At 53.2% G+C, this 22,027-nt stretch overlaps 2 pseudogenes; both read left to right on the top strand.

Moving 5' to 3' along the window:
- Positions 1-1,007: 1,007 nt before the first annotated feature.
- On the top strand, positions 1,008-1,182 carry LOC144102880 (U2 spliceosomal RNA; annotated as a pseudogene).
- Positions 1,183-1,867: 685 nt separating this feature from the next.
- Positions 1,868-10,565, top strand: LOC144102503 (uncharacterized; annotated as a pseudogene).
- Positions 10,566-22,027: the final 11,462 nt, after the last annotated feature.

The following is a 22,027-nucleotide window of genomic DNA, read 5'->3' as shown; positions in this document are numbered from 1 at the left end:
TGCAAGCCTTGAAAACCCGCGCTCAACATCTCTCCGCGGACCCGCCGCGGTGGCTCAGTGGTTAGGGCGCTCGACTACTGATCCGGAGTTCCCGGGCTCGAACCCTACCGCGGCGGCTGCGTTTTTATGGAGGAAAAACGCTAAGGCGCCCGTGTGCTGTGCGATGTCAGTGCACGTTAAAGATCCCCAGGTGGTCGAAATTACTCCGGAGCCCTCCACTACGGCACCTCCTTCTTCCTTTCTTTTTTCACTCCCTCCCTTATCCCTTCCCTAACGGCTTTCCCCAAAAAACCAATTATTATTGTTATTACCTCTCCGCGACGACACTCTCTGGCCTTTTGCCTACCACGAGCCCGCTAGCGACTGCAGCGCCAACTCGTTTGTTTACAAACATGGAGGAGGTCTATACAAATGTCGTGACAGAACAAGAAGGACGCGCCTGTGCGCCGACCGGCAGCATCAGCCCTTTCACAAGCAGCCGCCATTGTAAACCCGGAAGTTTATATTGAATTGTGCTGTCTACAAATGAACAGAATGCTGCTTTCAAATAAAAGGTTGCGGCGTACATGAGCGCAGTATTTAAGAAAGCTTTGAAATTGTAATTTCATAAGTCATTGCTTTCATAAATGTGCATTTTTCGGCAGCTGTAACTTACGCTTGCTGTGGGTACGTTCTAGGTGGGGTCTAATGTCTGTACCGAATACTGTTGGGCGAAGGTACGGACCTGGAAGAGTGTCTGTTACGGGTCCAATTGGACTTATTTTTGAAAATGTGGTGGAGAGTTTGAAGGATGCTTCACTCCCGCCATCGGTTGGCCCGGTATTGCTCTACCTCCGGGATCGGCCTTGTCTTTAGCGCGTCTTTACTATCCTGTCTTTCTATCGCATCTTTCAACTCTCCTACTGTCTGCACGTGGTAGCGATTGTGGCTCGTCTTGAGCCAGTGAGCAAGCCTGTGCGCTTTCCTTTTCTTTCTTCCTGGCAACAACAGACAGACAGAATTCTGTTATCGCGTCTCGGCCTTTTGGCTTAGATCGTATGTCAGCTTAATATCTGATATGACCCGCATCGGGTCCGAGATGTTTAAGTAAATTTTCTGAGTGGGCGCTGCGTTTGGGGCTTACTCCCGCGGCGCCATGGGTTGCCCTGGTATTGCACTATAGCCATGGTCGGCCCGCCCCCCATGCGGGGGTTAATGTGATATCAAAAGAGAGATGCACATTTTTACTGAACTTATTGTATATTTTTAATGACTGACACACTGATCCAGGCTTCAGGCGGGCCGAGCTTCCGCATACCACGTGATTAGCCTTATATAGAGCGCGCCTCAATGCGCTCGCTTCAGTCTGCGCCATTCTAGGAGAGTTAAATAATTGGTTTTGGGGGAAAGGAAATGGCGCAGTATCTGTCTCATATTGACGCATGTCATTTATCTTCATCGGGCGACCACGTTTCGCCGCCTAACAAGTGTTATCGCACAGCGCGGGACGCACCTGCATCTATCCGAAGTTTCTGGCAAGTCATCGATGCTTCTTTTCGCTGTCTGTTGTAGACGAACCTTATGTTATCTGATTTCATTCGCCTGACGCGAATGGTGTAGAACTTTGTGGAAGGCACGCGGGTCCCAACGATCAGTCTGGAACATTCGACCACTGCTATATAACAGCCGACGCGCTTGACCCGCGGATCAGATTTTCGACGATCGCCGACCGTTCTCGCCGCTACCGTTGTGCTGTAAGTGTAGCCTCTTTTGTGGGCACAGGTTCGCCCAATAAAAGTTCATTTTGTCTTTCACAGTATTGCTACTGTGTTCTTCAACATCACCACCACGTGACATCTGGTGGAGGTGCTTCTTTTTTGTTTTGTTCATGTACCGGAAGCCCCCGACAAGCCGTGATTCAAGCCCGGACCGCAAAGAGAACACCAACGTAGCCCCGGACAATCGAGCAAGCCGCCGTCTTCAACAGCTGCCCCCGGAGCACGGACTTCTACCTAAGAAGACCAAGAAGGTTGTGGCCGAGGCAACCCCAATGGCAGCCCCAGCGTCCCCCATCGTGCTGCAGCAGCCCAGGCAACCACCGACGTTCCGCGGTTTCACATATGAGGGCCCGGAAAGCTGGCTGGAAACGTATAGAGGGTCGCTACGTTTAACAGCTGGGCAAGCGACGACAAGCTGCGACATGTCTATTTCGAATTGGAGGACGCCGCCAGGACGTGGTTCGAGAATCGAGAAGCCACCTTGACGACGTGGGACCTGTTCCGAAGCAGCTTCCTGCAAACATTTACAGGCGTCCTGCGTAAAGAGCGAGCCCAAGTTCTATTGGAGACCAGAGCGCAGCTGCCGAATGAGACGATCGCAATCTTCACTGAGGAAATGAGCCGTCTGTTCCGGCACGCCGACCCGGAAATGTCCGAAGAGAAGAAAGTCCGCCTACCGATGCGTGGTGTAAAGGAGGAACTTTTCGGCGCAATGACACGAAGCCCACCGACGACCGTAGAAGAGTTCCTTCGCGAGGCCACCAGCATTGAGAAGACACTCGAAATGCGGAACCGCCAATACAACCGCGGCACTAACTCGACAATCTACGCCGGAGTTCAGTCACTGGCCACCGACGACCTGCACGAGACCATCAGGGCAGCCGTACGACAGGAGCTTCAAAGGATCTTCCCTTCATCGCAACCTCAAGTGGCCTCAGTCGCTGAAATTGTCAAAGAAGTCCTGCGATCGCTGGGAGTTCGCGAGGTACAACCGCAATCATCGCAGCCCCAGCCAGAAGCGATGACCTACGCCGCCGTCGCCCGCCGTCAAGGTCCCCCTCCACGACCGCGCCAGGACCCTGTAACGCCGCAATTCCGTCGACCACCGCCGCCGCCACCAACACGCCCACCCGTCGACCAGCGCAGCTACCCGAGGAAGACAGACGTTTGGCGCGCTCCTGACCACCGCCCGCTCTGCTACCACTGCGGGAAGCCGGCCATGGGTACCGCCGATGCCCATACCGCGACCTGGGATTGCGAGGGTTCGCCGTCGACGCACCGCGCCCTCGGGGAGGCGAACGCCCTCGTCACGTCACCGACTACCTCGCCGCTACTCAGTGGAGCCCTCGACGGCCATCCCGGTCGCCGTCACCAGGCCGCTACCTGTCGCCGCAGCGCCGTCCATACACTGGCCCAGCACGGGGCCGCTCTGCGAGCCCATATCGGGAAAACTAAAAGCAGCAACCGATGGAGGTGCGGTTGCTGTTCGTCGAACTGAGGAAGATCCTCCGCCGCCGACGAAGACGGCGCAGAGACCACCTCGACGACATAATAACGACACGCCGCCGTCCCGACGAAGTCAGGAAGCCACGAATACACCGACGAAAGACGACTTGACGACGCGACGTTCCAACTTCAGTTCAACACGACGCAGCCGTGATCCGGCGCCAAGACCTAACTGCAACGCCAGACAAAGAACCACCGACCTCGACGTGCTTCTCGACGGCCACGCAGTTACCGCCTTAGTGGACACAGGGGCTGATTACTCCGTAATGAGTGGACACATCGCCGCCCAGTTGAAGAAAGTTAAGACCGCATGGGAAAGCCCTCAAATTCGGACCGCTGGAGGACACCTCATCACGCCGACTGGAATCTGCACGGCAAGAATAACCATTCATGACCGCACTTACCCTGCCACCTTCGTTATCCTCCAACAGTGTTTACGAGACGTCATTCTCGGTATGGACTTCCTGAACCAACACGCCGCAATCATCGACCTGAAGTCGAAGTCAATAACGCTGTCGGAAGATAAAGCGATACCGCCGGAGAGCCCTCGTAGTCACCACGCCTTGAGTGTGCTCGAAGATCAAGTGAGCATCCCGCCTCGCTCCAGCATTGTTATTTCGGTCGGCACCGAAATACCCGCTGGCGTAGAAGGTGTCATCGAAGGCGACCAACGTCTACTGCTAGACCGTGAAATTTGCGTCGCAAGAGGGATCGCTCGACTGCATGGAGGGAAAACTGAAGTGTTGCTGACAAACTTCAGCCAGGAGTTCAAGCACATCAACAAGGGCACGACGATCGCATACATCGAGAAAATTCTGGAAACCAGTAATGCGTTTGTCCTCTCGGATTCCGCCGCATCTACCACGACGACCATGGTTCCCGAACCAGACTACAACATTAATCCAAGTCTCCCCGTGATTAAGCAACAGCAGCTCAGAAGTCTGCTCCGACGATACAAAGGCTGCTTTTTGACGTCATCGAGGATTCGACAAACACCAGTCGCCAAGCATCGCATAATCACCGAGGAGTGCGCTCGACCACTCCGGCAGAGCCCTTACCGAATTTCGCCGCGAGAAAGTGAAGCGATAAGAGAGCAAGTCGACGAAATGCTGCGCGACGACATCATCCAGCCGTCGAAAAGCCCGTGGGCATCCCCTGTTGTCCTGGTGAAGAAAAAAGGACGGAACCCTCCGTTTCTGCGTCGATTATCGTCGTCTGAACAAGATCACGAAGAAGGACGTATACCCCCTCCCAAGGATTGACGACGCATTGGATCGGCTCTGCCACGCAAAATACTTCTCGTCGATGGACCTCAAGTCTGGCTATTGGCAAATAGAAGTTGACGAAAAAGATAGCGAAAAGACCGCCTTCATCACCCCAGACGGCCTCTACGAGTTCAAGGTTATGCCATTTGGACTGTGCTCGGCGCCTGCAACGTTCCAGCGCGTGATGGACACGGTTTTAGCAGGATTGAAGTGGCAGACCTGTCTCGTTTACTTGGATGACGTCGTTGTCTTCGCCGCAAATTTTGACGATCACCTTAGGCGACTTGCCACAGTACTAGAGGCCATCAAGTCATGAGGGCTCACTCTGAAGCCAGAAAAGTGCCGCTTCGCTTACGATGACCTTCTGTTCCTAGGCCACATCATCAGCAAGTCTGGAGTCCACCCTGACCCACAGAAGACAGCTGCCATCTCACAGTTCCCGCAGCCCATCGACAAGAAGGCAGTGCGTAGATTTCTTGGCATGTGTGCCTACTACAGGCGATTTGTGAAGGACTTTTCACGCATCGCTGAACCGCTGACACAGCTCACTAAATGTGACGTCGAGTTCAAGTGGGAAACACCGCAGGCCGACACATTTCAAGAACTCAAACGATGCATGCAGTCGCCGCCCGTACTTGCGCCCTTCGACGAGCACGCCGGTACCGAAATCCACACTGACGCCAGTAGCCTAGGCCTCGGTGCCGTCCTAGTCCAGAGAAAAGATGGGCATGAACACGTGATAGCTTACGCTAGCCGGTCGTTATCAAAAGCGGAAGGCAATTTTTCTACAACCGAAAAGGAATGCCTCGCCATCGTTTGGGCCACAGCGGAATTTCGCCCTTACCTATATGGCAGGCCATTCAAAGTGGTCAGCGACCATCACGCATTGTGTTGGCTAGCTAACTTAAAGGACCCTTCAGGACGGCTGGCACGGTGGAGCCTCAGACTACAAGAATACATCACTGTAACCTACAAGTCCAAACGCAAACACTCAGATGCCGATTGCCTATCACGCGCCCCCATTGACCCGCCGCCGCAAGATGACGAGGATGACGACGTCCACCTTGGAATAATAAGCGCGGAAGACTTCGCCGAACAGCAACGAGGAGACCCGGAGCTAAAAACCCTAGTCGATTATTTGGAAGGGCACACCGACGTTGTCCCTAGGGCATTTAAGCGTGGATTGTCTTCGTTCACGCAGTGAATAGCCCGAATGTAGAAATGTTTGTTGACAATTTGAGAGCCTTTTGTATGTGAAATCCTTGTTTTTTGCTTTTTTTCGCATCATCTGTTCGCTTTTGAATGGCGCTAGTCTATATATATATATATATATATATATCTTGTTTATTTTTTACTTGTACCTTTGTTCACCCCTGCTTGGAGTCAAGCGACTCCGCAGTATAAATAAATAAATAAAAAACAACCTACTCGTGAAGAACTTCTCACCAGTCCGCGCCAACTATCTTCTTGTTGTTCCGTCGGCGCTGCGTCCAGAAGTACTGCACGCCCTACATGACGATCCGACCGCTGGGCACCTCGGTTTCTCCCGGACGCTATCAAGGATACAAGAAAGATATTACTGGCCGCACCTAACCGCCGATGTCGCCCGTTACGTCAAGACATGCCGAGACTGTCAGCGACGCAAGACACTACCGACAAGGCCAGCGGGATTACTACAGCCGATCAAGCCTCCTTACCGACCTTTTCAGCAGATCGGGATGGACTTGTTGGGACCGTTTCCGACATCAACTTCCGGAAATAAGTGGATCGTCGTGGCGACGGACTATCTCACCCGCTTCGCTGAAACTAAAGCTCTGCCGAAAGGCAGCGCAGCCGAAGTGGCGAAATTTTTCGTCGAGAACATCCTGCTGCGACATGGTGCTCCAAAAGTCCTCATCACCGACAGAGGAACGGCTTTTACAGCAGAGCTCACGCAAGCCATTCTGCAATACAGCCAGACAAGTCACAGGAGGACAACTGCCTACCATCCGCAGACGAATGGTCTCACGGAGCGCCTGAACAAGACCCTCGCCGACATGCTAGCAATGTACGTCGACGTCGAGCACAAGACATGGGATGCGGTCCTGCCGTACGTAACATTCGCTTACAACACGGCGGTGCAACAAAAAACACAGATCACGCCATTTAAGTTGGTTTACGGCAGGAACCCGACGACGACGCTCGACGCCATGCTGCCGCACGTCACTGACGAGTAAAATCTTGACGTCGCTATCTATCTCCAGCGCGCCGAAGAAGCTCGACAGCTCGCCCGCCTACGGATCCAGAACCAGCAGCGTACCGACAGCCGACACTACAACCTGCGACGACGCTTCGTCGAGTACCAGCCCGGCGACCGTGTTTGGGTATGGACCCCGATACGCCAACGAGGACTCAGTGAAAAACTATTGCGACGCTATTTCGGACCTCACAAGGTCATTCGACGTATTGGCTCACTGGACTTCGAGGTAGTGCCAGACGGCATTTCGCATTCACAGCGGCGCCGCGCACGATCTGAAGTGGTCCACGTGGTGCGCCTTAAACCCTTTTACGGACGCTGACGAACTTCCTTATTTTTGTTCTTTTCTTTGGTACGAGTGCTTTTCTTTATTTCGTTTGTTTGCAGCATCGGGTCGATGCTTTTCAAGAGGGGGTAATGACACGTGTCATTTATCTTTATCGGGCGACCACGTTTCGCCGCCTAACAAGTGTTATCGCACAGCGCGGGACGCGCCTGCATCTATCCGAAGTTTCTGGCAAGTCATCGATTCTTCTGTTCGCTGTCTGTTGTAGACGAACGTTATGTTATCTGATTTCATTCGCCTGACGCGAATGGTGTAGAACTTTGTGGAAGGCACGCGGGTCCCAACGATTAGTCTGGAACATTCGACGACTGCTATATAACAGCCGACGCGCTTGACCCGCGGATCAGATTTTCGACGATCGCCGACCGTGCTCGCCGCTACCTTTGTGCTGTAAGTGTAGCCTCTTTTGTGGGCACAGGTTCGCCCAATAAAAGTTAGTTTTGTCTTTCACAGTATTGCTGCTGTGTTCTTCAACGGAGGGGAAATCCGACTGTGCGGCCTGCTCGTGCCCCCCCCCCCCCCCTGCCACCGGATACGGGCCGGTGTAGTTTCGGCTACTAGGCTTTGTTCCGGTGCAACGCCAGCGGTGGGGATGGGCTTGCCGGGGCCCGTCCTCTGGGGATGCAAAACCCCATGGGAGTGGCAGCGACTCCCAAGCGACTGAGTGGGCCAGTGGCGCACGTGAGGTCCGATGCCTGTGCGGAGGCAGGCCTGGTTTTATAATCAGGTTGGACTCACGGAATTGGGCTCGAAAAGTGCTCGAAAATCAAAAGGCCTCTGCACGCGGAGGCGTCCGTGGCTACCGGCTGGCGCGTCGCTTTCTGGTCACGGAGAGGCCAGGTCCGCGCGGGGGTTTCCAGCAGAAGGGCTCCTTGGGAGCGATGTCCTCGGGGAAGCAGCCAGGGATGGCTGACCGCGGGGCCGTGAGGCTAGAGCGCGGGACGCCGAGGTACGGGGGACCTTAGTACGACCGATGCGAAAACCGTCGATGTTGTTGACTAGCGGTGGAGTAGGCCCGGGTTATTTCAACCTCGGCCAGGTTCTTGGCTTGTGGCCCGGTCAGCCCGGCCCTGAACACTCCCTCCTCAGTAGGTGTGGAGCAAGCTATGGGAGGAAATAAGTGCAAGGTTGGTTGGTTGGAAGCACAGGTGGGTCTCCGGGAGTCTAATTCCATTGGCTGGATCCACCACACATACTTCCGGTGTCTGAAAAACCGCGAAAAACACTTGACGGTTAGTAGCTGGGCAGCGATTCGCAAGTCCGAACCGGACCCCTAAAAGTCGTGGAGGAGCCCGAGGCAGCTGCCCCGGGTTAGGATTTCCTGTCTCCGAGTCGGAGCTATTGCGTCGTTGGGTGGTCGGGCAACCCGTGAGTGGAGCCGCACCATTTGGTCAACATTGACGCCATCCCTGTCCTGGCCAGACAGGAGTCGAGCAATGATAAAATGAGGGTCAATGTCTCACTGTCCCCATTCCCATCACATTACCCATAAACCTTCCCTCAGTCCCATTCCCACAACCTACGTCCCACCCCCTCCGCTACGCCCTATGGGAGATCAGGGGAGTCTCCCCGGGCCCGCTCCCCCGGCTGTGGGTCGCTTTGTAGCATTACCCCCTCATTTTTTTTTTATTTTCCCACCTACGGGTGGCAAAAGCACAACATTGCCTTCGGGCCTTTTCATTTATATCACATTGGGTTAAGCCTGTTATACTTAGTGGCACAGGCAGGGGCCTACTGGTTTACATTCCTTTTCAGGTTGCCCCACCATACTTTTTGTGTTCTTCAACGTCACCACCACGTGACAATATATTGGCGGACACTTGAACCGCGCCGTAAGGGAAGGGATAAAGGAGGGAGTGAAAGAAGAAAGGAAGAAGCGGGGAAAGAAAGAACGAATGAAAAACTTTTTATTGATTCTCTTAGGGGGTGGTAGCGGTGGAGGACGAAGTCTTCATCTTGAAGCTTGGGTCCTCCTTGGCCGTGGGTGGGCCCCTATTCCAGGGCTCCACTGAGTCTGGCCACCTCGCTTGCGTGCGCTACTAGGGCCCTTTGGACCCCGAGCTCGCAGCTGGTGAGCCGGCTCTCCCATTGCTCCGCACATGGTGTTTTGTGTTTGTGGAATGCATGATTTCTTTCGCACTCCCACGTGATATGGTATAATGTCGGTCGTGCTCCGCACCACGGGCAGTTGGCGCTATACTGTGTGGGGAACATCTTGTTTAGTATGTATAAGTTAGGAAAGGAGCCGGTTTGCAGTCTACGCCATACTGTGGCCTCCTCCTTGGTTAATGCTTTATGCGGCGGGGGATATTGGATTCTTAGCCCCTTGTATACGTTTAGTAATTCCGAATAGCTGTCCCCACAAGCGACCTGAGACTCCTCCGGGGATAACGACGTTCCTGCTCGGCTGGTCATTCCTCGAGCTAGGATGTCTGCCCATTCATTGCCCCTGATCCCCGCGTGACTTGGTATCCAGATTAAACTTTGTGTTTGTCGTTCCTCGGGGAGCGGGGCTCCACCGAAGATTTTGAGCGCCGTACTGCTAATTCTGCCTCAGATATAGTTCCGGCGCGCTTCTTGCGAATATGTTAAAACGTTAAGGGATTTCCCTGTTCTATTTCCTTCTCTAGCTGCCAGGGCGGCAGCTATCTCCTCTGCCTCCGTTATATCGGACACTTCGGCTGTGAGGCTCGTGATGTGTTCTCCTCGGTTGTTTACGACTACCGCTACGGCGTAGTTTTTGTGTGCTTGGGGGTAGAGGGAGGCGTCTGTATAGACTTTATTGTCTCTGTGCCCCATGTGCCTCTCGTAAAATTCTGCTCTGGCGTGTCTCCTGTTAACATGGAGGTTCGGGTCCATGTTTCGGGGGATAGGTTTATGCTTATTTTCTTTCTTAGCGGATCTGGTATTGCGGCCCTACTGTTTTGCGGCTTTTCGATATCCCGAGCTAACCTCGTCAGGAGCGCCCTTCCGGTTGTTGTGTTGCTAAGTCTTCGTACTTGTGCCTTCAGCTGGCATTCCCTCAGTTCTTCAAAGGTGTTGCTAACTCCAAGTTGCATGAGCTTGTCGTTCGAGGTGTTTCTTGGGAGATGAAGGGCTGTCTTGTACGCCTTCCGGAGTACCGTCTCCGCTTGTTCCTTTTCTGCCTTGATGGTTACGTGGTATGGCAGTGAGTATGTTACCCGGCTGACCATTAGGCTGTTGACCAGCCTGAGTGTGTCCTCCTCCTTCATGCCGTATCGCTTGTGGGCTACTCTGCTAATCATTCGGCCAACCTGCTCCGCTGCTTTGCTTAGCAGGCTGAGGGTTTGGCTGCATTTCCGGCTTCCTTGCAGCCACATGCCGAGGATTCTAATCGTCTTTTGCTCCGGGATATTCTGGCCCTCTAGTTTTACTTCGAGTGGGGCATCCGTAGGGTGTCTGCCTACTCTGAGGAGCTCGGACTTCTCCGTTGAGCATCTGAGTCCCCTTTGTCTTGTATATTCTTCGATGGAGGTGGCAGCCTCTTGTAGTGCCTCTTGCTTCTCTCCCAGTGAGCCTTGGGTTGTCCAGATGGTGATGTCCGCGTACATTGCGTGATTAATCCCCTGAATTCGGCTGAGTTTCTTGGCAAGATTGATCATCGCTATGTTGAAGAGCATTGTCGAGATTACGGAGCCCTGTGGAGTGCCCTTGCTTGGCGTGGAGAAGGTGGCACTCCGTAGGTCTCCTAGGCCTACTGTTGCCGTGGATTCTAATCTCCCAAAACGCTTTTTGCTCCGCACAACAACAACAACTACAACAACACAAACATACAAGCAGAAAATGCGAGGCTTCTTGCCGAACTCAGTAATCTTAGAAAGGAGCAGGAGCAAACCCGAGAGGAAAACAGACAGCTTAGAAAACAAATAAGCGACTTGATAGCGGAGATGCAGGAGATGCGAAAGGCGGGCTTCTCGCCTGTTAGAGCACCCTCACCCCCGCAACAGGACGTAGAAACTCCACAACCTAGCGAAGGAGGAAACTCCACAATAGACGATCTAAAGACATTCATGCAGCAAGTGCAGCAACAAATGCAGCAGCAGATGCAGCAATTAAATCAAAAGATAGCCCAGCAAGATCAGAGCTTCCGCAACTACGTAAAGAATCAAAACACACAAAGAGTAAATGACGCTAGGGACCGCCTCTATAACGAGCGCAGGTTTGGAACAGAACCCCAGGGAGCTACTAACAACACAACAACATGGCAGGACAACAAAAACTAGAGATATGGCAGTGGAATTGCAGGAGCTACAGGCGCAAGCAGGGGCTCCTGCAGCAATTCATTAACACTCGAATAACCCCACCAGATTTAATACTACTACAAGAAACAAATTGCACTCCAATTCTAAAAGGATACTCATGCCAGGAGAATGGCAGAACAGCCACTCTCATCAGCAACAAAATTACAACCATAGCTCATAAAGGAATTGAAGACACAAAACTAGAACACATCATAACTGAAGTGATTCCAAAAAGGAAAAGGAAAGCCAAAAGTATTTACATAGTAAACCTATATAGTCCACCTAAAAACAAAGGTGACTTCATCAAGCTGTTTGCGGAAGCAAAGAAGCTTGCAGGGCAGAACACCCTGATAATTGCAGGAAATTTTAATGCGAAAAGCCCGCAATGGGGCAGCCGAATCGAATACAAAAAGGGACGCGGCATCTGCACGGCAGCATAAAACATAGGTTGCGAGCTACTCACAGACGAAAGCCAACCCACCAGACAGGGCAATAGTGTAAGCGCGGACACATGTCCCGACCTAGCCTTTGTCAGGGGCGCTAAGCAAGTCCAATGGGAGAACTTGCAAGAAAATCTCGGTAGCGACCACTATATCATCAGAGTCAGCACGGAAGCAGAAAGCATCAAGAGGAAGATTGGCAAGGCGAGCCTAACTGACTGGGACGCCTTCCGTACCCACTGCAAACAACTCAAGGGCGACATAACTTCGGCAGAAGACTGGAGCCAACAACTTAGACAAATTAAAGACCTCTACACCAAAGACGTAGACCGGACCGAACTAGCAGCGGAAGTGGACAAGCGACTCCTCCGACTCTGGGAGGCACGACGAGGCCTAACCAGGTGGTGGAAGCGCCAGAGGCTAAACGGAAAACTAAAGCAAAAGATTGCCGAAATCACCAGGCAAGCAGAGGAATATGCAACGCAGCTGGCAAGACAGGGGTGGCAACAGATTAGTACCTCGCTGAATGGCACCCTCAGCACAGCTAGAACGTGGCACATTCTAAAAACGCTAATGGACCCAAGCAAAAGCAGGGCGGAAAGCAGCAAATCCATCCAAACACTCGTCCACCAGTACGAAGGCACAGAAGAACAACTGCTCCAAGCGGTACGGGAGAAATGCTATGGGAAGGACCAGGTGGACGGCTACCAAGGTGACTACCAGGGCGCGGAAAACCCAACCACGGACAGACCCATTACGAGAGAAGAGGTCGTCGAGGCCATAAGGGCGACAACAAAAAACACGGCAGCGGGAGCGGACAAAATCAGTAACTCGCTGATTCGAAATTTAAGCGACGAAGTAATCAATCAACTCACCCTATACCTCAACAAACAATGGGAAGAAGGGATGGTACCAGCGGAGTCGAAACACGCCGTCGTCGTCATGATCCCCAAGCCCGGCAAAAAACTCCAGATCGAAAATCTTAGACCAATCTCGCCAACATCGTGCCTAGGCAAGCTGTACGAGAGAATTGTTAACCGACGAATACAAACGCACCTAGAGGACGAAGGATGGTACCCCAACACCATGTTCGGATTCAGGGCCAACCTGTCAACCCAAGACGTATTACTACCGCTAAAAGAGGAGGTACTGGAAACAATGCCAAAACAAGGGTAAAACGTTGTCATGGCCGTCGATATCAAGGGGGTCTTTGACAACGTGTCCCACGCCGCTATAATGGAAGGCCTAAACACCACCAACTGCGGGAAGAAGATTCATGACTACGTCAGAAGCTTCCTCACAAGCAGAACGGGGAGAGAGAGAAATTAATTTCGCGACAGCGCATACAGCTCGTTCGGACGAAAAGCTGTCTGCGTCGTAGCAGTTGCAGTTGTCGGCACCGCGCGTCGGAAATATTCGAGGCCTGCGTAAACAACTGGTTTTGTGCTGTAGCCCCAACATCCACCGGGACCATGTATCCCCCTCCCCACTTTATAGCAACAACCACCACCACCACTGTAGTCCGCTGGTTCATGCTGCGCGCAGCACCGAAATCAAATAGAACAAAATGCAGATGCTTAAGCTGCGTATCTGCAACACTGTCCACGTGTGCACAGATCTTCATCACAAACTTGGTTCGATGAAAACATTTAAAATGAGGAATCACTCGCCCATTCCTCAGAACTATGTCGAGAATTTGTGGTCTTAAATCCAGATGGAAATACTCTGATCACTTCCTCTCCTATATATCATGGTCCGGGATTAAATCACAAGTTAATGCTAAGGGGAAGATAACGAAAACTCAGAGAACGAAAGTTTTGTGCTCGTCCCATAAAAATGTACTATCGCGGAAAAAAATTCTCTACGACGCTTGAGCTGTAAACCCGGTAGCGCCGTATCTGATGGCTTGAGACGATACTTGAGTCGTTGAACTGTCATATAAATTGATTTCTGGGAGGTGTATGCAGTACTTAATTACGTCGATATCGCTTTTCGCACGTCCTGAAAGAACTTATTTTCACCCTCTTATACATCGCAACTTCTTTAAACGAGAGGCCTGTATTGATATCTGAAAATAATGCTAATTACTAATGTGCGAGCAAGTGTCAAGAAGCATTGTAATGAATGGTTCTCTGCTCGAATTAGCCAATGGCCCGCGGCCTTTCCGCTTTTGTTGTCAAAGGAGAGGCAACCACATTTCTCTAGAATGACTGTAGCCGCGTGCAAGTCTCTCTTCATGTTCAAAATTCTCGTAATCGCATTAGGCGTGTTTCAAGTTTCTTGTCACCTTTAAATTTTGCAAGGCCAAGAGTGACCGTCATTCTGACCTTCGTTGACCGAGCACTTGTTTTATCGCTGAGCCGGCGAACTGCATGCTTTCTGTTTGAGGCCACGAATTAGCCCAGTAAACAATTTTCGTGTTGAACGCAAGCTTCCTTGTCGTCATTCTGGCCTGACTAACGTTAACCGAGCTTAACAGAAGCAACCAGTACAAGCTGGGTATGCTGCCCAGATATTGACGCGTACTGAGTATTGCAATTTCAGACAGTATGTATGTCCAATGAGTGACTTCAGCTACCATAAAAAGCGCAACTTTTTGTTCACGTATATTCAACCTGCGGCGTCTCCTCGAACTGCCCAGAATATTTGGTTTAAAAATTATTGTAAAAGACGTCACATTATGCACTTGAATGTTCAATGCCCTCTACTGTCTTAAATTCAGGGACTAACGTGTAAGCATTGCCAATGTTGATTTTTAGTTCCTTCAATTGTAAGCTAAGCCAGCAGGTATAACATGCATTGCTGTGAAGTTTAGTGGAGCTCCGTTAAGCTACGAAAAACTTCTTTTTGTGGTGCTACTTTGTTTCCTAAGTGACGTGAGGGAAGCTCATGCTCACGGGAGGTTTATCGGAAGCGATGACGAGGCTACAGATATGCAAGAGAATAATGCAAAGCTGGTAGTCATCGCCTCTCAGATAAGTCTGCTCGCTCGTAAAGGCCGATTTTATTAAGACAGAGCGCAGTTCCTAAATTTGCTTTGCTGGCAGAGTGTTCATGCTTGAAGTTATACTGTCCACAACTGACTTAATTTTTGCGTTGTCATCGGGGGCGGTCGTGAGACGCCGCCAGATTTCAGAATGCTTTTCCAAGAGGAGATGTTGGACGTCGCGTGCTTGCAACGTGCTCTGCTCCTGCGGCCAGGGTTGTGTTCCGTCTATAACCGTTACTTTGGCGAATGGTATGACGCGTTTTCCTGGGTAGCACCATAAATTCTTGCTCATGCTCTGTTGTGCAAACTTAGATTTGAGTAGCTATATTCGCTCTGCAGAATCCGTTACTCTTTGAAACTTGGCGTCCAAGTATTACGTACATGCCGCATATCATTCTACACACTCATAAAGAACCTGCCGAAAAACGAACTGTACAAGCTGAAAGCCTCGCTTTATAGCCAATTATATGGGTACAACGTGTTGACGTCTGTGCTCGAAGCATACGCTCCACCATACAAAGCCAGGCTAAAGGAGAGAGCGCGCAAACGTTAATCCGTTGTTTCAGATTTCTCCCATTGCAAACGGGCTGACTACGCGGCCTTTGCGTAAAGCGCAAGAGGCAAAGTATAAAGAGCCGCCGACTGGACTGTCTACAACAGCTTGGACGCCGCAGCGCGCCGCCACGCCAACAAGTTATACCTCCGGCAGCAAGGCGGAAATACCTCCGGCAGTGGGCTTCACTATGCAAAAGGATGGAGGAAGATGTCAGCTCGCGGAGGCTGTTTGACACCCTGCGGCGCATCACCGAACCACAGGCGAACCGTCAACCGCTGGCCGCCCTCGCAATCTCCAGCGGGCTCAGCTTTGTAGAGTTGGCAGAGCGGTTTGCCGATCGATTCGCGCCGCCCAGCCCCGCAAACGCAGCTATCATAGCTGCTCCTGAGAGCCCCAGAAGCGACGCCAGTCCCTCGCCCGTCGCCTCGGAAGGTCCATGTGATGCGCCGTTCACCGCGGCGGAACTGAACAATGCGCTGCAGCGCTGCCGCTCGGCGCCCGGACCGGACGGGGTGACATACCAGATGCTGCGAAACCTGGATGCGCAGCAACGACAGATCCTCCTGCAGCAGATCAACCTGGTGTGGACACGCGGGGAGCTACCGGAGGATTGGCGAACCGCGGTCGTTTGTCCCATCCGAAAGGCAGGCCGCCCTGCTACGGAGCTGAGCGGATACCGGCCAGTGGCATTAACATCGGCTGCAGGTAAGCTCATGGAGCATATGGCGTTGCAGCGTCTGAACGAGCGGGCTGCGGAGGCTGATTTGTTTGACGAGCGGCAGACGGGTTTCCGTGGGATGCTGTGAACGGCTGATTCTATATCGGACGTTGTTACAGCTCTGGAGCATATCAGGACGGCAGGCCACGTTGCGCTGCTGCTACTACTGGACGTCTTTTGACAACGTTCACCGCGCACCAATTCTCGCGGTGCTTGAGGGGGCTGGTGTGAGCGGGCGCCTTTTGCGGTACGTTCATGGCTTCCTGAGTGGGCGCACCATGCGCGTACGACTAGGGGGTAAGCTCTCCAAGCCTCGCCCGGTGGACATGGTCGTGCCGCAGGGCTCTGTCCTATCACCATTTCTGTTTAATGTGGCCATGTCGGTGGTGCCGGCCTCCCTCCCCACGACCGGCCGACACCATGTGTACATGTCCATATATGCAGACGACATAGCTCTGTGGTGCCGGGGACCACCGGACAAGGCGCTCCGCGTGCGGGGGTGCCTTGAGGGAGCCCTGACCGCAATCGAAGCCAGCTTGCGCGGCCTTGGTCTGTCGCTGAGCGCGGACAAATCGTTGACCATGGCCTGCGTTTCGCGCTCGCGCTTGCACCTTGCGCCACTGTCACTGGACGGGACACCGATTCCTTGGCGTAAATCGGTGCGGTACCTTGGCCTGGACATCGACTGGCGCCTTTCCTTCCGCCCCGCGGCGACCAAGGCCTGTCTGCAGATGAAGAGGTTCACCGCCGCCGTGCACAAGCTCACCGCTCGAGGCCAGGGCATCTCCCAGCAAGCCGCGCTGCGTCTATACAATGCCGCAGCTTTGGGGGCGGTGCTCTATGCGCTGCCGCTCGTCATGGTGCGCAAGCCGTGCTGGGAGAAACTCGAGCTTCAGCACCGCAAGTCCCTGGGCGTGTGCCTAGGCCTGCCCAAAAACTCGCAGTGCGCCGCAACGTTGGCCGAGGCAGGAGCGTGGCCACTTCAGCTCCAAGCAGCGCGCAGGGCATTGAATCACATCGACCGGCTTCACCGCTCACCGGACGGCGGCTCGCTGCTGCAGCGTATGCGCTCGCACCCGCGCTCACGAATGGGCGCGGCGCTGCTCGAGTATGAGCAATTGACAGAAGGCCCACCCCCCTACGGCTCCTGCGCGCCCTGGCCTGCTGCCTCGGAGGTACAGCGAGAGATCGTCCGCATTGCGGGAAAGCGGGGCACACCCCTCTGTGCTGTGCAGCAGCTGGCTAGAGCCGTCATACACGAGGAGTTCCAGGACCATCTCCTCGTGTACACCGACGGCTCAGTGGCCCGCGACAGCTGCTCCCTAGCTGCGGCGGCCACCAATCCCGCCCTGCGACTGCACAGCCAGCAACACGCAGCCTTCCTAGGATCCTCCACCACGGCGGAGTTGATGGGGATCCGGCTCGGGCTGGACCTGCTGCTCACCCTCGGCCCTCCGCCGCCCAGGAGTGCTCTGCTGTGCGACTCCCGCGCCGCCCTCAGCCGCCTGCAATCTAACGGCCGCGGTACCCCACTAGTGCGGGAAATTCGCTCGCGCATCGAGCGCCTCGCGCAGAGAGGTTGTGCCGTGCGTGCACAGTGGGTGCCCGGTCACTGCGGCATCGCAGGCAATGAAGAAGCTGACGACCTCGCGACCGCTGCACACCAACTACCTGCCAGCGATCTGCCCCTTCCGCTGGAGGACGTGCGTGCGGGCATCCACGACCATCACCGAAAGCAGCGGGAGGTGAGCGCATCGATAGTGTCACCGGCTATCGCGCACTTACACAGTCACAACGTGCAATAATCCTCCGCGCGCGCATTGGCTGCGTGTGGCCTGGGGAACGACGGGTGCGTCACGGAATCGCGACGAGTGATGTGTGTGACGGATGCGGTGCAGTGGAAACACTAGAACTCCTGCTCCTTCACTGTGCCGCGTACGCCGATGCACGTCGCGATATGCTCGCGGCCTATAGGGCGCAGGGCATACTGCCAGACTCCATCAAGACGCTATTGGGGCCGCAGGGCAGTGCGCGCATTCGTGAGCGAACCTTGGTGAGCCTCTGTGCATTCCTCGAACACACGGGCTTAACTTTCCGTCTGTTCTCCATCAGGTAGTTACACGCAGTGACCGAAAGCTCCGCGAGTTCTACCTTGAACGATTAATAACTAGACGCCCCACTCCATTGTAACCAACACAGTGCTGTGCGCGTGTGTGATTTAATTCCTCTAAAATGAACTTATCACGCGCACAACCTGGACACATTTCTTATTGTGTAAATAGTTTGTACATATTACTTCTCCCCCTATCCTCTCTTCCTGTCCCCTCACCTCTTTCATTTCATTTCTCCATTCTGCCTGCTATCCTTTATTTCCGCTGCCCCAGCTCAGGTGCTTCAGTATCTATGGCAGATGCAGGGGCTAGCAAAGATCTTTTCCTTCCTTTTTACTATTATTTTAATAAAACACCACTGCCACGACCACCTTTCAACTGAACATTTATTGAAACACAGCAGAGCTTATAAGGATCAGTCGCGCGTGTAATCTGGAAAGCAATCATAAATCATAAAAAGAAGATGAAGCATGTAGAAACAAATCAATGGCAACCATGACGAAAACATTCAGTGCGGCGAAAGGAATGAAACCGAGCAAGAATGGTTTGGTTTATGGGGGTTTAACGTCCCAAAGCGACTCAGGCTATGAGAGACGCCGTAGTGAAGGGCTTCGGAAATTTCGACCACCTGGGGTTCTTTAACGTGCACTGACATCGCACAGTACACGGGCCTCTAGAATTTCGCCTCCATCGAAATTCGACCGCCGCGGCCGGGATCGAACCCGCGTCTTTCGGGCCGGCAGCCGAGCGCCGTAACCACTCAGCCACCGCGGCGGCTCGAGCAAGAATGATACAACTAACCTGCGCAAAACCAAGCAAAAAACCTAGTGAAACGCTGACAAAAAAGCTAACTCTTTCTGAAAAATAGACACAGAAGGCGTGCTGACACACTTATCTGGCTCCGATTCCAGGATGGCAACAGCCTCGACAATTTTCTTTTCCAACTGCCTCTTTCTTCTTCCTATGATCTCTGTACAATTAAGCTTAGGATAGCAGCCCTTACAACTGCGACAATGAACGGGCAGGGCAGGTCCTCCGGGCCTACTGAAGGAGCGCGCATGCTCTTGCAGACGAATGTTCAGTTGTCAGTACCGCCCTGTGTTGTCGCCTGCTTCAGTCCCGTCCTGTTTTGCTCTTCATGACGTTGGTCAAACTGGTTTTTCCTCCCGACCCATGACTGCGACTGAATGGTGCAGGTGCGACCCTTTGTCCAATTCCTCAATGGCCTGGGTCGTCTATCTAGCCTCGTCGGTCACTTCGTCATGGTAGCGAACCCAGTGCAGCTTGTAAAAACAGCGCGCCAGCTCAACGCCACTCAGCGAAATGCGGCAGCCGAAATACTGGCAAGAGCGGTGGTTGCCATAGCTGGCGCGCGCATCTTCGCGGTCCGCCTCCTTTTCCCGCGAGGGGAGAGGCACTTCAACTTCCTTGGTTATCTAGTCCGCGGGCCGACAGCACGCCTCTCGATTTGGTGATGCACGAACACGTGATGCGCGGGCCGCAGGCGAACGGACCGTCGTTTGAATCGGCCATTAGCGGTTAAGCGCAGGTTCTGTTAGGGCGGGTTTATACTCCGGCATAGCGCGGGCGCGCGCGCGCTGCACGGCGACGTCTTGTCGGCCAAAGCGAAACCCTCTATACTCCAACTGCGCTTGACCGCAGACGCGTTCGGCGGCTTCGGCGCACTATGACCGCACTGGCGGAGACTTGGAGCATGTCTCTAAGTCGCGCCGAGTGCGCCAGCCGGCGCCGGCCCGGCCAGACCGGTTCGGTTCCGCGGCAATCGAGGCGCGTTGTGACGTCATGTGCCTCCTCAGAGCACCGGAGAAATAGTAAAGTTCGCGGCGAGTAAAGATTTCGCTTTAAAAACCGTAAGTACCGCGAAATCGTTGCGAGGTAGCGTAGTGAAGCTTTCGCTTCAAAAGTATGCATACAAAGCAAAAGCTGTCGGCGTTAATCGGCGTTGGCAACGTTCTAGACTCCGATGACTTTGAGGAAAGGAAGTGTGCTTAACTGGCTCCCTGGGTCAGTGGACACCTCAATCGTTCTTTGAGGTATGTGGCATAGGTGAGAGAGAGAGAGATGTGGGCAGCATGCATTAGCGCTGGCAACGCTCCTGCAGACACGCGCCTTGCAGCAATAGATCGCAGCGTTCGTTGCATGACCGACCTCAGGCCATTAACCATTAAGGGTCACTTGCCAGGGTGGCAAAGTGGGCGTGCTGCCTATATCTCCTGACATTCGAAAAAGTGTCCGTTTGGAGTTGGCGCCAATGGAGGGACTCCGTCTTTGTAAGTTCTGGGTGCGGACCTGGATAGAGTTGGCGAGAAAATCGATAGTGTTGGAGCAGCTCGCGTTACTGTTAGACAGGCAGAGCAGAACGGTGGGCCTGAAAATTAACATTCAGAAAACCAAAGTAAAGTTCAACACTCTAGCTAAGGAACAGCAGTTCACAATTGGTAGCGAGGGCCCCGCAGGGGGGCGTCTGCAGCTTGCAGGCGTCGGTGAGTGGCGACACCGCGGGTTCCCGAGCATCCGCAGGGACATCCCCGCAAGGGGATGATGGTGAACAGTGCATCACTACGGACCCCAGCACCTGCGCCTAGCCGTGCGTGGCATCGCCGTGTCCGGGGAAAAGGGGATCCTGGTGGTTGGGCCGATGCCGAGCGTTTGGACCTTTAAGGCCCCTCGTCGGAGGCAACACACCACTTTGGCCCAGCTTCCTGTAGACGGCACCTCCGGCCTGACCCGACCGGGGGAAACCGGCAGTCGCCTTTTCCTATCCTCCCCTCCATCTTTCACGTTCCTATGTCTTTCTCACAACTCTCCTATCTCCTACTCGCTTCTTGGTTTTTCCTTTTTTTCCTGGCGGCGAGGGTCATCCTTGTGTGACCAACTACCCTGAGTTGCGTCGTATTTGGTTATAGTTGAGGTGTACAGCTGGCGTGGGCAGGACTTGCTATCAAGTTCCTGTCCCGTCCCCTTGTTGGACTCCGTGGTGGGTGGCTGGCACCATGACCAAAAAACTAATTTTTTTTATGGCTCCCCAACTTTCAGAACCTGATCGTTCTCTCAAAAGAGGGCGGAACGAGGCAGACAACTTCTTTCAAAAAAGAAAGGTAACTTCCCCAAATGTCATGTGATTCACAGTGAACAACCAGATAAACAGGCAAGAATGTTATCCCCCTTCCTTGTGTCAAAGTGCTTTACTGAAACCTTAGGCATTGGCTATAACCTCTCAAAAATGGCCAGCGGCGACTTATTGCTCGAACTGTGTGACAATGTCCAACAATCTAAGCTCTCCAACCTAACGTCCATAGGGGAAATCCCGGTCTCCGTGACTCCTCATCGCTCACTTAACACTGTCCGAGGCGTAATATCGAAAAATGATTTTCTTCACATAACTGAAAAAGAAGTGCTCAAAGGGCTCATCGACCAAGACGTCATAGATGTCCACCGAATCAAAATCCGGAAGGACAACAAGGAAATAGACACAAAACACATGATCCTGACGTTCAACATCAGCACCCTGCCCGACACAATCGACGTGGGATATTTGAAAATCAATGTAAGACCATACATACCAAACCCTCAAAGATGTTTCAACTACCAAAGGTTCGGCCACGGCTCACAGAGCTGCCACGGTCGCAAAACTTGCGCAAAATGTGCCTCGAACGATCACCAGTCTGATGTATGTGACGCAGCCCTGCGCTGTGCTAACTGTGAAGGAGAACATGCTGCATACTCCAGGGCGTGTCCGTCCTGGAAGAAAGAAAAAGAGATAATCACCATAAAGACAAAAGAAAACATTTCATTTAAAGAAGCGAGAAGGCGTTTTGCG

Source organism: Amblyomma americanum, chromosome 8 (assembly GCF_052857255.1).
Source record: "Amblyomma americanum isolate KBUSLIRL-KWMA chromosome 8, ASM5285725v1, whole genome shotgun sequence".
Lineage (NCBI taxonomy): Eukaryota > Metazoa > Arthropoda > Arachnida > Ixodida > Ixodidae > Amblyomma > Amblyomma americanum.
This window is presented reverse-complemented; position numbering and strand designations above follow the sequence as displayed.